Source organism: Pyrus communis, chromosome 16, assembly GCF_041283825.1.
Source record: "Pyrus communis isolate YQ-2024b chromosome 16, ASM4128382v1, whole genome shotgun sequence".
In the NCBI taxonomy this organism is placed as follows: domain Eukaryota; kingdom Viridiplantae; phylum Streptophyta; class Magnoliopsida; order Rosales; family Rosaceae; genus Pyrus; species Pyrus communis.
The window spans coordinates 25,210,663-25,218,381 of NC_142580.1; the positions used below are offsets into that span (position 1 = coordinate 25,210,663).

General features: G+C 38.8%; 1 non-coding gene across 1 annotated transcript; it reads right to left on the reverse strand.

Annotated features, from left to right (window-relative positions):
* Nucleotides 1–7,352: 7,352 nt before the first annotated feature.
* LOC137733056 (small nucleolar RNA R71) lies at nt 7,353–7,463 on the reverse strand. The gene has a single exon (XR_011068374.1). It is a non-coding gene; the product is annotated as a small nucleolar RNA R71 (small nucleolar RNA).
* Nucleotides 7,464–7,719: the final 256 nt, after the last annotated feature.

Consider the following 7,719-nt stretch of genomic DNA (forward strand, 5'->3'; position numbering starts at 1 on the left):
CTCAAGCTTACCATATATAGTGAAGCACTTAAGAATGTGACATATTATCAAAGATTGGTTGGTAAGCTAATATATCTTACCATCACTCGTCTAAACATTACTTTTGTTGTCAGCTTGGTCAGTCAATTGATGCATGCACCCACAATTGAACATCTCAATACTATTAAAAGGATCATTCGCTATCTCAAAGGGTCCATCAATAGGGGTATTCTTATGCGTAACAATCATTCCACTAAGATTCATGCATACACTGATGCTAACTGGGCAGACAGTGCAATTGACAAAAAATCCACCACTCGTTATTGCACATTTTTTGGAGGCAATATTGTTACTTGGAAGAGTAAAAAACAAGTCATTGCCTGCTCTAGTGCTAAAGCAAAGTACCGAGCCATGGTTGCTACTGCATGTGAATTGATTTGGCTCAAAGGTCTCTTGCTTGATCTAGGGTTCTCAAGTACAACTCCCATGTCTCTTATGTGTGATAATCAGGCAGCCATGCACATTACTGCAAACCCAGTTTTTCATGAAAAGACCAAGCATATTAAAGTTGATTGTCACTTCATCAGGGCTCAAGTTAAATCACAACTCATTCCAACAATCTTCACTCACAATTAATATCAATTGGCAGAAGTGTTCACTAAGGCTTTACCATTTACATATTTTTAGCGCCTTCTAGGCAAGCTTGGCTTGACTATACTACTCGATCTAGCTTGAGGAAGAATATTGAGAGTTACTAACTAACCATTGATAGATTATGTAGATTATGTAATTCGAAAATCATGGCATTTTCTTTGTCAACTTTAGTGGCCTAGTTGCAGGATGGATGCTATTTTTTCCTTGACAGAAAAGTGTAAATCGCTCCTTACTTGTGGTTGGTTTCCTCCAATTAAGGAGTATGGCCAGTCACTAGTATTTGGTGTAATTTCCTTCAATTAAGGAGTATGGCCGGTCTCTAGGGTTTAGTCTAAGGATAGTTGATTGTAACTAGTCCTTCTTTGAAAACTTAAACCAAATTGCAATAGAACCACTTTGCTACTTCATGCATCGTTGATCGGCACTAAAGCATTCACCCTTCTGGAGAGAGATAATTATGTGCACATCAAGTCATGGACTCAAGAAGTGTCTCACAAGATAACTAACTTTGGGTGGTTGAAATCTACCAACAGAGAGTGCCTCTGGAATTTGGATATTAAGCTCACGTCATGATTGTGACAACTCATATGTTGTTTTCGAACTTTTTGGCGATTGCATTCACAACGGGGCAGTAAACTGGAGTTGTAATCTTCCCATGACTAGAGAGTTCACAATTTTTATTTCTCCTAATATAAAGACCTTTTTAATGGTACAGGGCTTTATGAAGTCGTTCCCTATTTTAAGATTTTCCCACAAGAATAGCAGAGGATCGTTTTTTATGCTGGCCAGTTGTCGATACTTGTTGATCACGTATCACAGGCTTTCTGAAGAGGTTAAAGGCAAGTCAGGGTCAACTCCATCGTACTATTTCGGTATCGAGGTGTGACAAAATACAAGATGCCTCTTAAGAAGAATGGTAGAAATAAAACAACAAAATTGAAAGGCAACTCTAATCTATCTGGCATTATTGGTGTAGCTAGGTGGCGTACCTCTATAGAGCAAAAGGTCTTGTTGAGTTGGGTATAACTGTTTGAGACTTAGAGGAGTTGTATTTGGCTGCCTTCCTTGTGTGTTAACTTTGCAAATTTGGACTTCCTAAAGATGATGCCAATTTCATATGCCCGAAGTGTTTAAAGTTGCTAATAAAATGGCCTTGGGAGAACTCTTAAGTCTTGATGTTCCGGTATTGGCCAACATTTACTATGGTTTGACTGAGATTTCCAATTCAACCAACCCTGGAGATTTTGCAGCCGTCGTCCATTTTCATTATGTTTACGGCTAGTTAGGTAAGTTCTACGACACCCATTTCTCATCGTTGACTTCTGACAAACCTGCACCTCTGATGACTAAGTATTTGGGAATGCTTTCAGCGAAGAACCTTAGACAATTCACACGTACGTGCTTTGTTCAGGAATTGTTAGAGATTTCAGATGGATCGTTTAGCCAAAGTATTTTCGGGGCACCGAAAACTTACTAACAACTCGCATCTCGCATTTCAGACTCAATCTACTTTACAAGCCTATGTTCCCCATATGTCTATTTAAGACAAAAGACTCATCACATCGTTCAACCTTATAAACCACACCGGTTTAGCAGATAGTTTGGTTATGACCAACACATCCCTAGCAAGCTCAAAGATGAAAATAGAGGTTATTGTCGTCCATGTACTTGCATTGGGAATCATGGGCCCGAACTGGGACTAGCTTTATGATAATCATACCAACTAAGGATGATATCAAAAGAAATTAGTCATTCGTGACTATGTCATTTGGTGATCGAAGGTGCAACGCTTTGATTTGCGAGATGATATGCTAAGAGAAGATTGTCCAATTGCTTCTGTGAGGCTAGCGCCGCTTGATCATGCTAGTGTGACTTGCTGAAAAAGTTGTCTAGTTGCCTTAATTCCTTGGGTTTAGCCTTTGTCTTCATACTTCGCCCAACCCATCGATGATTCTCAGGAAGAGGGGGACATAGATTATTCATATGAGGATTGTGTTGTCATAAGGAAGCTTCAGGAAGCTTTGTTGGCTCCAAACGGCCAATTGAGAATATCCATGAAGATGGTTGTTGGAAATGTGCCCTAAAACCAATCATATGATGATACTTTATGGACATTTCACATGTTAAACTAATCTAGTTTAATATTAAGGGCAAAGATTATTGTTTGAGCCATCTCATATAAATGTTATATGCTTAAATGATAAGTCCAAGGAATATGTGATTGGAAGAATGCGATCTAAAGAAGTTAGATTCATGAGACCATTCTTTCGTTGACACATCCTAAACGTTCCTGATCATAGGATTGTCAATTGGGCATTGATAGTCCGTTAAGATCAGTACGTGCTATGTCTTCTCTTAGGGAGAGTGACTAGTCTCGAGTCATTGGTGTGTGTGACATCAAGACAAGTACGTAGGTGCTCAATAGAGAATGAGTTCACTGAACACGATCAACGAAGAGTTCTCATATTCATGTCACATGAGAACTCATGGTTGGGATAATGCAAATTAGTCTTTTGACCTGAGGCATCACAGTTGTCTTGTGGTTAGGTCCTTAATCTTTGATTATGTCAAAGTCACTCCATCAGGAGGGTGTCCACGGCATCGTTGGGGTTAAGCCACTTAGCCATGGAGACAAGTGAATGCGCAACAAGGGATCTCTAACCTTCAAACTGTTTGAGGGAGAATACTCTATGATATGATTTAGAATCTCTGGCCAGAGTATGAATGAGATGTTGGAATGCGTTCCAGATCACATTCAAGGTAATCATATAAGCACAAGATTCACATTGGATAGTAGACATGAATAAACTATCAAACCAAACAATGTGGTCAAGAGTATTGTATTAGAGAAAGACCGTATTGCATTTGTAATCCTAAAACTGAATAGGTTCTCCACCTCTTCTGATTAGCTTGGGTAACCATGACATGCTGCTAGGCGTTAACCATGGTTTGTGGAAGCCCTAAAAGTGTATTATCACTAACGGGAGAATTGAAAGTAAGTTCCAATTCACAATCGATTTGAAAGAGTTTGAATCGCCCACTGCCTCGCTAAAAGGAACCTAATGGATCGTACACCGTGTAAGGTAAAGATTGAAGATTCAACGGAAATGAGTAAGAATAATTAAATGGTTTAATTATTTATGGCAAGGATTAATTAATATGTTAATTAATCAAACGAATAAGTTCGTTAAAGACCTCAGGATAGTTTTGGACCTTAAGGCCCAATGGGCTTTGAACGTCAGGTCCATTGACTTAAGTTGTATGACAACTTAATGAATAATGATTCACAAAGGCCCAAATAGCCCAATAAATCCCATATGGCCGGCCATTTAGAGGAGGGTAGTGAACTTGGCTTAATTGCAAGTTTGCCACTCCATTGTGAGATGGTATAAAGACATCTTTATAGCCATTTCATCCTTAGGGTTTTCTTAGGAGTAAAGATGAGAACAAAACCTCCCTTTGCTCTCAAAAGAGGCCGGCCACCCTAGAGGAAAACATCTAGCAATCTTACTTCCTCTAGGTCACTCATTTCTTCTACAATATGCCTTGGTGTGGAGACTTAGAGGTTCTCAATTTTGGGAACTTGGAGAAACCTTTTCATCCATCCAAATCCATGGATCTAAGATGCAAGGAATGAAGGCCCTCTCTTTGGGTGATTAGCCTTTGCTTATGCAAAGAGGAATCTACAAAGGTATTGATTTCTCAACTCACTTTGTTTTGAGTTGAGTCTTGGTTCACCTATCTACTAGGCTTTGAAGTTCATGGGTTAAGTTTTGTTTTTGAGTGCATATAAACATGATTCCGCCTTTTAATTGTTAATTGAATGTTGTTGATGTTGCTCAAATGAACTTGTTTTTCACAAATCTTCCTTCAAGTGGTATCAAGAGCCTAAGTCTAGTAGTTGGTGAATCCTTTTGGGTTTTGTAGTTCATAGTTTGTGATTTGAATGTTGTAATTGTTACAAACTTTATTCTTGCTTCTTTGAATGTAAATTTTGTTAGAAAATTTGCCATCTCAAATGTTGTAGATGTAGTTTGATAGGAGCATATTTAGGCGACTTACTTAGCTTGTTTTCGTGCATCTATGTTGTTAATTCATAGTTGTGATAGGAGCATATTTAGGCGACTTACTTAGCTTGTTTTCGTGCATCTATGTTGTTAATTCATAGTTGTTTTAGTAGTTTAAGCCATTTTCGTGTGTTTTTAGGTTCATATGGCTAAGGAAGCAAAAAGATGCATTTTGGAGCATTTTGGAGCAAAATTGGGCTTGGAATGGATAGCATATGTTTGGAGCCAAAGTGTTGGACGAATTTGAAAGCCTTGTATGCACTTTGGACATAAAACAAAGGGCCTAGCCCAATCAAACAATCCTTTGAGCCATGCAAAACCTTTAGCCCAATCAACAACCCTTAGCCACATGCATTCACATGCATCACAACCCCAAAACCATCAAGAAACACCCATTGCAGTGCCTTGCACTCCCCCTTGCATTTTCAGCCATTCCACTTCATCATTACACCACCTTCTCCATCTTTATTCCACATGCATTCATCATAATTCACCCTAGCTACCACCATTCACACACACATGCACTTACTCTTTCATCATTGCACCACCAATTCAACACATGCATTCACACACCAACAACAACTCAATGCCGTGCATTCCCAATCCCTTTCTAGCATTTCACATGCATTTCCACCTTCCTACTTCATCATTTCAGCCACATATTCACCCATATGCACTTTAATCATTCAACACATGCATTCACACACCAACAACAACTCAATGCCGTGCACTCCCATTGCCTTTCCAGCTCCCTTTTGCATTTCCAGCACCAAAACATGCACTCACATGCATTTTCAGCACCAAAACAGCATTCACATGCATTTCCACACACCTTGCCGTGTATTCCCTTGCCTTTCCACCAACAACCTAGCTGTTTTTCCATCATTATTTCATCCACATGCACTCTCAATCATAATAGCCACATTCACTCTTAAACAATCATCAAAAACCCATGCATTCATACACAAAAACACATCTCAATTCCATTCACAACACACACTTCCCCTTTGCCGCAAATCCCCTTCCATTTCTACATAACTTCTTCTCGGCTTCATTTCATCCACTCTCCCATTCGCAGAAACCATTCAACCTTAGCCGCTCTACCTTCCTTTACAACACACTTGGAGCACCACACCGAAGGCAACTCTTAAGGGATTTCAACATCAGTTTTGCTTCAAGGGTTCTTTCTCCTTAATTCTATGTTCATTCATGTTGTATATTTTATATCAAACATTCTGTAAACATGAAGTGTAACTAATCTCTTTCTAGGGATTCGATGTAGCCTTGCAAGATTGCCATGTAGTTATTTCAGAATGCTCAGTTGATCCATCTATTTCTTGTTTCATTCTCTGATTTAATTGTGACTTTGTGTGTTGATTTTAATGTTTGATCACCATTTGATTTAACCACAGGTTGTTTAGTCAATAGTAAAGCACACATCATGCATACTCTTGGTGGATATGTGAATGAATGAAGGGAATGCTTTGCAAACAACCTGCCGAGTGTTTCCTTTGGTTTTATGAAAGTTTCTTGTGCGTGTCATGTTCTTGATTAGGGACCAAAGTTGCACATCACACTTAGGTTCATGATTAGGAACATTTGATCAAGTCCACACATCATATGGTTGATCATATCTAAGTGAAACAAACCCAAGAAATAGGTAGATGGATGAGTATAATCTGATTCAACAAGCATGGACTTGGCTTAGCAATGGTGAAACCGAATCCCTAGCTTCATCTCCATTTGTGCTATCTCATTTTATTAGTTGTTGATTCATTTATTTGTGTCTACTTCATTTTCTTGTGCTTTCAAGTTACAACAACAAATCTGCCTAAGTTGATTAGTTTTATTTCTCTTATAGAGTTCTTGCAAAACAAGTAGTTGTAAAGGTCCAATTAGTCCCTGTGGATTCGACACCCTTACTTGTGCCATTATACTAAACATATTCTAGCACGAAGAAGGAAAACATCAATCAAAATGGCGCCGTTGCCGGGGACTGATTTCAGTCCCTTATAATTGCTTGTTTTGATATTAAACATTGTTCTTTTCATTTTAAATAGATTTCTGATTTTTATTCAAACTTGTTTTATCTTGTTTCAGGTAGTATATGTCAAATAGACTTGCTGAATTAGGCCAAAGAATTGAACGGTTAAAGGGCAACACTTTGGAAAGCTTTGTGCCAACAAGTTCCTCCATTGTCCGTGAAGAAGAGGAAGGGAAACCGTCTAGTCCAACAAGTGAAAGATCTGAGCACTTTAATTGGGAAAGAGAAGAAGAGATGGCGGGCAACCAAGATGATCTTCGAGCTTTGGAGGATTTTGCTCAACCAATCATACCAAATTCACCTTCATGCATCTTGCTGCCCACAGAAGCTAGAAACTATGATCTTAAATCTTCACATTTCCATATGTTTCCTTCTTTTTATGGCTTACCTAATGAAGATCCTTTAGCTCATATTAAAGAATTTTACAATGTTGTGAGTGGTTTACCTTTACAGGGAGTAAGTGAAGCAAATCTGAGGATGAGAGTGTTCCCTTACACCTTGAAAGATAGAGCCAAGGGTTGGTTGATGACTCTAGTACCTGGTTCACTCACCACATGGGATGACGTGGCTAAGAAGTTTTTGGAAAAGTTCTTTTCCACTCAAAAGACAGCCACATTAAGGGGACAAATCTCCAACTTCAAACAAGATGATGGAGAACCTTTCAATGAGTGTTGGGAGCGCTTTAAAGGCCTTTTGTTGCAATGTCCACACCATGGGTTACCTCTTCACTTACAAATGCAAATTTTCTATGATGGACTAACCCAAACATGTCAATCAACTGTTGATAATGCAGCAGGTGGAGCTTTGAAGAAAAAGAATGCTCAAGAGTCATATAACATTTATGAGATGTTGGGATCTAATGCTCAACAGAAAGATGTAAGGGGTAAGAGAGTTGGAGTATATGAAACAAGCTCTAATCATGATCTTTCTTTGTAGGTAGCTAACCTAGAAAAGAAGCTTGAATCCATGCTCAAC